A 10347-nucleotide genomic window follows, 5' to 3' on the forward strand; every position below is an offset into this window, starting at 1 on the left:
TGGCGGAAGCGTAAGGTTCTTTGGATGATGTAATGATCGCTGCCGAGGTTGATTTATAAGTTAGTCCAGTTGGCGTGCTGGATTATGTGTGTGAGTGTTAGGTCGGGGGAAGTATCCCTGGAAACGCTGTTACCAAGTCGTGTGGGTATGTCAGTGTCGTTATGGAGTGTAAGGCGGTGATTTTGTATGTGTGCCCAGAGGGCTCTGCCCTTGGGTGTACTGCTGGAATGACCCCATAATTGGTTAGGGGCATTAAAGTCTCCTAGAATTAGGAGGGGGTGTTTACCGGCAGCGGAGAGGGCATGAGCGAATAGTCTGTCGAATTTGTGATGTTTGTCTTTAGGGCGACTGTAAACGTTCAGAATGTATAACGCCGGAGTGCGAATTTTGCGAGGAAGAATTTCGATAAAGTCGTGCTCTGTGTCAATGTCTTCGAATTTAGAGTGGGTGGCGGTCAGATGTTTAAGTATGAGTACGGCTGCATTAGGTTTGGTGTTGCATTTTGCTTGCATGATATTGTAACTAGGGAATTGCACGGTTCCATGGGTTTCCTGTAAGGCGATGACGGCAGGCGGATTGTTGCAGCTGGCAATGTACTGCTGAAAGCTGGCTTTCTTATGGCCAAATCCTCTGCAGTTCCATTGCCAGACTACGAGTTCGGAGCGGGCAGGACTACTCGCCATCACTCGGGAGCGCGGGTGGGGAGTTAGTTGGGGGTGGAGTGATGGCTTGGGTGAGAGTGGCTAGTTGTGCCATGACGGACTCAAGAAAGCGGTCGAGTTTGTCATTAAGGGCGACAAATTGCGCTGTGCAGCTTTGTTGGAAGGCCATGAAGTCTTGTTGTAGTTGGTGGGCTTTGGATTCAAGAGTGGTTATTCTATCGTTAAACCCAAGGAGGGTATCGTCTAGGCGATCTTCCGTGCGCGGCGTATCGGGGGTTTTGCGTTTGTTGGGGGGAGAGGGTGTCGTAGGTGGCTGAGATTCAGGAGCAACATCCATGGGAGAGGGCGGTTCGTTGGACGCAGGGGTAGGTGATGGGAGTGATGGTGTGAGAGGTTGCGATGATGGGAGAGTATAAGGTTGGGAGGGGGAGGGTGGCTTGGTGGACTGAAGCGACAGTTTTAGCTGGCGAATCTCCTCCTTGAGTGGCGTTCTCTCGAAGGAGAGATGTTTCGAGATTGGAGGGCTGAGATGGCGAGGAGCAGGTGGAGGCTACCCTAGCCCAGCTTACCTGGGGTGGGGGTGTTGTTTGCTTTGAGGGAGGCGGCGGTGGCGGTGGTAGGGCGGGTCAGGCTTCGCCCTGGGAGGTAGAGTGTGGCCCTGGGGTCTTGCTGCTGCTCCTGGCGCGGGCTTGGGCAGGATCTATGGCCGGGAATGAGGGTGCTTGTTGGCTCCTTGCCTTGGAGGGAGTCTGTTGGGGCTTGTAGCGCTGCTTGCACAGCTGGGAGCCCGTAGGGTGTGCACCGTTACAGACGATGCACACCGGTTTGCAGTCGTGGTCCATGGAGGGGTCGAGGGTTCCACAATTCGGGCAGCGTGTGTCTGTGGAGAACGGGCACACGTCCTGGCGATGGCCGACTTTGCGGCAGCGAGTGCAAGCATCGATCTTCTGCCGGTAAGGGATACAGCGGAGGGCACAACCCTCGTAGTTGATGTAGTAGGGGACGCGCTTTCCTTGGAAGGTAATGAGGATGGACTCGGTGTTGCCCAATCGCCTGGCGAATCCTACTGTGAGGTCAGGACTGTAGCTGATGAGGGTGGGGAGGATGGCTGGCTCGGGTGAGTCGATGGGTCGGAGGATGACGCCACAACAGGTGTCCGAGGGGTCAGCTACGTGGGTGGCCACCTCGTAGGTGGTTCCGTTGAAGTTGAGGGTGCGGATGGTATTGTAGGAGTCGGCCCGGTCCATATTCGGAGTGCTCACTAGGATAGTATTGCTGATTTCGTTGACGCGAAGTTGGTCTTGAGCAGTGTGCTCGTTGATTGGTAGGCCGGCCGCCTTGAGGATGATCTGGCGTAGGACGCAGGAGTGAATTTTGCTGCAATCGAGACCGCCCCGGATCCTGACAATGATTTTGTAGTCGTTGGCAGGCAATCGTGGAGGTTTCGGTGATTTATTGGATGGATGCGGCGGTGATGCTGCTGATATGGTAGGTGGCGAGAATTGTTGATGACGGGCGATGTTGGTGTGCAGCTCACGCCAGCTATGCGCGCCGCCGACGCCAGCTGCGTCTCGCTCCGATCCTCCGTTCATGCCGGAGAGCTAGGCTAGCGTGGAGGGGTGAACGTCTCGTAAAAACGGCGACGAACTCGGAGTCATTGGCCGGCCGCCAGGTCGAGGAATTCAAGCGTGTGAAGCAGTCGAGTCTGTGTTATGTCTGTGAGGCACCGCATCGAACCACCACACTGCTCGCCGCTTAAGCAGCGGACAGGCGCCAAGGTTGTAGCGAACGAAGGCGTCGGATAATGAACCGGCATTTTGCCCAACAACCCGGGAGGGCCATCTCAAGGACGACTGGTCGCCTTTAGGGGCGGTTTCAGGGAAACGAGGAAACCTTTCGCACTGTAAACCTGTGAAGGCAACCAAGCCGCCCTTCCGACGGCGATTGGTCGCATTTGGGGGCACCTTCGGGGAAACAATCATGCCTTTCGCCCCCCGCAAACATGTGCAGGCGATCAAGCGAGCGTCCAGGGTCCGCAGCGACTGCTTTCCCGTGTGAAAAAAATCGCGCTGCACCATCGCGATAGCGTTGCGAAAGATACCGTTGAGCTGTGGCAGAACTTATATTGGACAAACAGGCTAAGGAAGTCATTTAGCGGGGCATTGCAAAAAGTGTCCACGCACTCCTATTTTTGAAAAGAAAATTCACATGGAAAGGAAAAAGTAAGAAGGAAAGAGAAATAAGAGGCATATCACATTCGAGAGGAAGGATACAAATGTGTAAAAATTCCCCCTCTCGCTTTGTCAGAGAAAAAAAAATAGTTTTTTTGCATGAAAGATTATGATGTTGCTAATGTTTATGTGACTGGTGTACGCATGCCTATGCTGGAGAAAGTATAAATGGCTGAAGAATTTCAAATAAACTACCAGTTGGCAGTCAGCGCTTGTCTGTGCTATTTGTTTCTTCGTGTCCTTGTTTTATTCGCACTGTTCAAACCTCAGTTCTAAAAAAATTCGTCCTATCTTGTGCCCAAAGATGGAATGGCGAGCCGGGGATCCCCACCATATACTTAAGGCAGTGCCGGCCCATTCTTCAGCAGAAGGAATTGAGCAGCCCAGTCGACGCTGTTCTGCTCAATGCCTTCTGCTTCTTAACAGACCGGTGAGAACTCAATGGGCGCGTCTCAGCAGCGTATATAGTGCCTTTCCTTGAGATTTACGTGCACAATATAGTGCACGTAAATCTCAAGGAAAGGCGACGACTTCGGCATTTAGAGTGCAGGCTAATGCTATTTATTTAAAAAAATTTATTTACGAAAGCTGCGCAGCAGAACCTTTTACTCAGCAAACACGCGACAAAACTATCCCGCGAAACATCTGGTCTCATCCTATATATGTGCAAGACAGTGGAACAAAAATTAGTAAGAATACGCACCGCAGTTTAAGGTACACAAAAGCTGATTTGACGAAACAATAGACCATGCTCGAGCGTATACTCTGGGCGGGTTTCGAGGTGAGAGCAATAACATTGGTGGTAAGCGCAAGTGAAATTTTGAAAATTATGTCGTCATGGGTCTGGCTCCCCAGTCTTTCTCCACGTTTCAAGGCCACGCATTTGAAGCGAAGAACGACGCTCGCGGTAGCAGAAACCCATGCGTTATACATCCTACGTGACTCCATGCATTTGACAGCAGGCGCCACTAATCGTTACCACGTACCAATCGGTACCACGTTCTGCTGCCGAGGGTAGCACAATCACGTGACGCTCCCTCCTAGTTTTTTTTTTTTCCCTTCCTCCATGACCACCATCATAGAGGAAGAAAAATATAGGAGGAAGCATACCGCAGCGCGATTGTCACCGACTGTGATGGCCCAACACGTGATGAAAACGTCAGAACACGGAGGACACGTCAGAGCGCGCGGTAGGTTTTAGTACTCCCGGTAGATTTTTTTTTTTTCAATGCCCATTCGAAACCATTTGAAACTTGAAATAAACAACCAAAACCAAGGTCAAAAAATCAAAGCAAGCAAAAAAATCTTTCCTTCCTGCATTGAGCAGCTGCTGGCCGAGCGCGTACCGAATAAAAACTACCGGTAACCAAACGTCTCGGCAAATCTCGATTCTCCGTGATCTCGACGCAAGAGGTCACGCGTTGGGCCACCACTGCTGGCTACACGAAGCGTTCGCTTGCCAAGGCTGGCTGCGTGACGTAATGCTCCCTCCCATATTTTTCTTCATCCGTTATCCGCCATGTTGGCTCTGACTGGCTGTAGAGAGGACACGTGTTTTGCAATTTGTGTCGGGAAGCGTAAAATCTGTTCCTCCGCAGTTATATAGTGATGTTAGCGCTTAAAAATGAAAGTGAACGGTAGCGTGCAGAAGCCCGCGCGACGCATCTACAATTTCGCGAATATGTGGTGGCGGTCCAAGATAGCCGCACTGAGGAACAAGGAAAACCTTCCTCCATGTCGTGAACATCCATTTGACGTTGTGTGAGGTTGCACTGGGCAGCCATCGTAGAGATTTTCCGCGATAATTTGTGGCGCTACGACGCACGCGAATTATGCTAAAGAGCGTACATACGCAATGGCGGCCGAAAGGCATGTGTATAGCCGCATTTCCCCCGTCCTTTGGGGCCATAAAAATACTTTATTCATAACACGCGCTCATAGCATTTGCATCGCTCTCGGGTGGTGTTTCCATTCGTATTTTCGGCTATCATTAAAAAAAAAGCGCGTTTATTTGAAATAATATTGGACGAACATTAAAAACTTTTGCGACTTCTTGCACTTTTCACTGCTGCGTTCGTACTGTAATCAAGATTAATGACTTTTCAGATCAACGGCGTCTTTATAATCTAAAAAGTAACAAAAAATCACGGGGTCGCAATATGGGAACATATCACTGCAGCGCATCTGTTTAGGCTGCATACATTATGAAATCATAGCGTTAAGGGCCCCGTGTCGCAGAAAATGCGGTGTCGGCGTCCGCCGCTACCGGCGTTTTGCGTCGAAAAAGATCATACCAAACCACTATACGCAGGCCCCCCGCTTGGCGCATAGGCGTCACTGAACTAATCGAATTTCTCAAGGAAAAGTGTCAGAAAATTCGTCAAGTCTGACTTACAAGCAACCTACAGACACAGCGTCGGAATGTAATTTGAATATACGAGAAAACAATTTGAATATACGAGAAAACAATTCTGTTACGCGGAAACTAAAACGCCCCTTTTTTATCCTTGCTTACTGGGGGATTAGCCATTGACGAGTCTCTGCTTGTAGACTGTGCCTATACGGGGGTATGAGCCACTGCTCTGCCTTGCACAGCCGCCAGGATCGGCCCACCGTTGTTTACTATCGGGCCCCGTGTCGCAGAAACTCTGGAGTCGGTTGTCGGCGTCAACGTGCCCCGATAACGCTACCGCGTTCCGCTCTTAAAGGCGAAGCTTAAGCGTCCTCCAAGTTTGTTCATACGGCACCACACTACGCCTACACAAGCGCAGTCGCGTTCACCGCACTTCCCATGCATCTGCCGCAACCGCTGCTGCAGCCACGCCGGCACCTCCGACGCGCGAGACGCTATATAACCACAGACCATGTGCACAGGCGCCGTTACCACATTCTTTCTCCCTCTCATTATTCGTCAAACATGATTTAAAACAAATAAAGCACATAAAGGCCAAATAGCTACACTAAGCGCACTTTCTTATACAGGGTATTTTTTTTTTAGCTGCACCAAATTTTTTTAATTAGAAAGATATTAATCTTGGTCACGTTATGTTTACCATTCGAGTGTACGGATTGGCGGCCTCTAGATACAGACCAATTTCCGCACTTACGTACGTAATTAGCGAAGTTACGGTAATTAACTTTCTAATTACTAACAATAGGTGGCTACAGCAAATGAGTACCTTTGGGGCCCGTCCTCGACACTACCTATCCCAACGATCAAATTTTGAATAGCGCAGTTCATGTGGGAGCTACGCGAATAATTAGTGCCCCTTGGCAGGCTCCTTGAAACCGAAACTGGCAGCAAAAAGAGCGTCTGTGTCGTCGATGTCGCCGCCTGAGACAACATAGGCGACCTACCAGTGATGATGAGCGCACGCTCTAGGCCGCGTTATCGCTATCTCGTGAAACGCAAGTGACTCAGCCCGACTCGTCTGGCTGAGAAGCGGCAGAATATCATCGATAGCGTTGCGCGCGCCACAGGTATCCGCTTGCGCGACGCAAGCGCCGGCACTGCCATCTCTTGTTCGCTTCGCCGCTTACTCGCACCGCGAGAGGAAACTTCAAGACGCCGCCTTGCGTACATTTATTTTTATAAATTAAAAAAGTCGCCGTTGTCATAGCCTTTGATGACGCGAAAAGAATATTTATTACAATACAAACGCAGTAGCGAAAAGTGCAAAAAGTCGCAAGAAGTTTGCTAGTTTCAACCAATATCATTTCAAATAAACGCGCTTTTAATAAAGATGATGGTTCAAAACACAAATGCCAACACCACCCGAGAGCGATGTAAATGCTATGAGCATGCTTTGTGAACAAAAGATTTTCATGGCCCCAAATGACAGGCAAAATGCGGCGATACGCATGCCTCTCTACTGCCATTGCATATGGCCGCTCTCGTCGCCCCACAAATTATGGCGGGAAATCTCTGCAATGGCGGCCCAGCGCAACGTCAAATTGACGTTTACGAAACGGCGCAATATAGGTGCCAAGGACCACAAAAAAGTATTAGTCGATAAAATTTGCAGCTCCACGTCACGTTTCGTCATTCTGACGAGAACGCAAAATTGCATTTTGCAAAACTTCCGTTTCCCGGCACAAATTTCAAAACACGTGACCTCTGGACACCGAATGAGACATCCAAGATGGCGGATAATGGCGGCCGTGCAGCTGCCTCTGATTATGAGGCACGCCGTAGTGGGGGACTCCGCAATAATTTGGACCGCCTGGGATTCTTTAACATGCATTTGAATTTAAGTACACGGGTGTCTTCGCATTTCGCCCCCATCGAAATGCGACCGCCGTGGCCGGGATTTGGGCGCCAATATACGATGTCTCATTCCGTTTCTAGGCGACACGCATCAATGAAGCAGACAGCGTCTTGTATGCGGCAGACAATGGAAGCGAGAGACGCTATTGACAGAATAATATCGTATGCTTTGAGCTAGCTGCTTTATTTTTACCGAGGAGGAAAACTGTTTCGCTTTATCGAGAACGTTAGGTTCAGTGCCTCCCTTTCAGTTTCTTAGGCAAAACGTCAAGTTTTCGTCACGTTACGAAAACAAAACGGGACCATCAGCACCATTTTGTAAGCGTCGCGCCTACGTCACGCCCCAGCATGTTTCAAGTCATTTTACAGCGTACGACTTTATGAACTCGATCACGACTGCAGATCGAGAAATAATGATGAAAATGTTCCAGGGCGTTTTCGTCGTTACCAATGCATGATTGCAGTCGACATACATGATTGGACACTGACCGGTAAGCTTTCCGTTATCGGAAAGCGTTATCGGGCCCCGTTCGCATCGTATTTTTCTTTATAAGTAGGCTTCGCTGCAACACACAATGTGGGAAAGCCAGCTTACAAAGACCAAGCTTACACTGATCCCTTTAAAGTCGGCTTCCCTTTTCAACACAAATGCATCGCTGGGAAGACATTTTTCCAGAAGAAATGTAAGCCGTCTTATATCAGAATATGAAGGCCCTGGGACCTTTTTTATTATTTTATTAATAGCTTGTTGTTGCCTCGAGGCACTAGCGTGTCCAAAACGCATTAGACAGGCTAAGTCTCAGTTTGACCTAGGCTGAGTTTGAAGGTCAGATTTACGGTACCAGGCGTTTTCTGGGTTTGTACTACCGTGAGCAATATGAAAGGGAACACTGCGCGTGTCAGATAGCCTCGAACCCTGCTATGGCGATACGCGGCGGCCGCCGTCGAAAACAATGTGGAAAGGTGGACGCTGTTCTAATAACTGTTGGTACTCCCAACATGGGTCTGTTTACACTAAGTGCGGAACTTCTACTCGCCAGCGCACAGTGATAACTGTTTGGTATTGCAGTTACTGGTAACTTTGGCCGCGCTCACTCTTTAAAGGCGTAAGAAACTGATCGCGTCAATTGATATAAAAAAATGATTGAAAATACGAGCCAAGGCCTAAAAGTTATGTCATACGGTTGAACAAAGAATAAATAAATAAAATATGAAAAAAAAAAAATACTCGCTGCAAGTCACTGCGGCACATAACCGTCTTACCGGCTTTCGGCGGAGTGAAACGCCGTAAGCTGCCGTTTTCGACAAACGCAGGCGCGGTGGGAGTGCCAACAGTTAGCGGAAGAGCGTCCCCCTTTCTCCTCTGTTTTCGACAGCGCCATCCAGCTCGATTTCGAGGCTATTTGCCACGCGTTCGCGTGTTCCCTTTCATATTGCTCACGATAGTACCTGGAGTATAGAGCCATCGCTCCAAAAAAATAAAGACCATAAAAAAATTGACAATATATACAGTCGAATACATGCATCAGTCCAATTGTAAAACAACGGCCTACTTGCTTATCGACAACGGCTTATCAGAGTAATATTGTATCCGTCTGATTGCAAATGTAGTTGGTATAGTAGGTGTCCTGCGGTCAGTCTGGTACGGGCACAGCAACAGGGACAGGTTTAGCATGAACAAAACAAGGATAAAAAAGTGAGGTTTTCGAAAATTAATTAAGCCAACTAATCAGGAAAAAACTGTATAAAAGCAAATTCAAACTCTTTATCATATGATACTCTTGGCTATGGGCTGCCACATGTGCACTACAGGCACGAAAAACCGCGCTTCCACAGACTTCGCCGGAAACGCTGCAATTTCAGCAATCGTTAAACTGAAAACGATGCTGTCAGGTAGTGTTATTGTTAACGCTGTCAGACACCGGTCGCCCGGCGTCTGACAGCGTCGCGGGGCCTAGGGCAATCGGAGGCCAAACTGGACGCGAACTGAACGCGCCCGGCGTCTGACAGCGTCGCGGAGCCTAGGCCAATCGCACGAGATCAAACTGGACGCAAATTAATCGCGCCCGGCGTCTGACATCGTCGCGGGGCCTAGGCCAATTGCGTGAGGCCAAACTGGACGCAAACTGAACGCACGAATCGAACAACGATCTCCGATCGCACATACCCAGCGGCCTGGACAACCCCTAGAGTACTCATTAAACGTCCTAACGCTCTGCTGTTCATAACACGTACTGCGTATGCACACAAAATTTTAGCCAGCATGAACATTTATTTAAGAGAGACTTACTCATTCATCCACAAGCTGCATTTCACGTATTCCATGAAGTGCTCGTTGGATTCTAAATGAGCAGACAGATCATTTCGACAGTCCCAACTGCGACTACATATTTTACACATTGACGCCATTTGAAGCACGTGTCTGCCAAAGAAAAAAAGATGGGTTGCACCGATTAATAGGGCCCACGACAGCTGGGAAGTACAAAATTGTAAAATTCTACGCTGTAGTCATTCAAACGTCTCGAAATTCAAAAACGAAACTAAGCCCGAATTTAAAATTAAAAGCAACTTCCCATAGATGGCAAAACAAACCATGAGCACACGCAATGGCAGTATAAAGAAGTTAATACTTCTCAAGGCAGTAGACTTCCATGCGTTTACAGCCGAGTTAATTCACTGTCAGAAGTACTGGCATGCGCAATCAGTACTGCGGTGGCGAAAAAGTCGGAGGCATACGAACCACAATATCTTGGCAGCCGGTAGAATATTAATGCAGTGATGTTAAAACTCTGTTTCGTTCGCAGACGCCGCGAACAACATACTAGTATAGTTCCTGGGTCGCTCTGCGGCTGCTGCGGCCTACTAGCTGGAGGCGTGGAGTAGATTTGACAGATGCACGTGCACGTGGTCACGTGAAGCATTTGGGAACTCTCCAATCATATCTGTCGCGATCATTTTTCTTTTTTTGAAAGTCGGCACACCAACTGAACCAAAATTTTGATACTACATATCATTGCGACAGCTTCCTTTTGTCAGCAATATCACACACGCGACACATCATGACACATAATTGATGAAATTGGTTATATTTTTTGCTCACAGGTGACGTGTTCTTCTGCAAGATTTTAGTTGCGATTTGGTTCGGCTTTGCGCACTCTGCGTCTGAATGTGTCTGTGTCAGCAAAAG

Source organism: Dermacentor silvarum, chromosome 1 (genome assembly GCF_013339745.2).
Source record: "Dermacentor silvarum isolate Dsil-2018 chromosome 1, BIME_Dsil_1.4, whole genome shotgun sequence".
Classification (NCBI taxonomy): Eukaryota; Metazoa; Arthropoda; class Arachnida; order Ixodida; family Ixodidae; genus Dermacentor; species Dermacentor silvarum.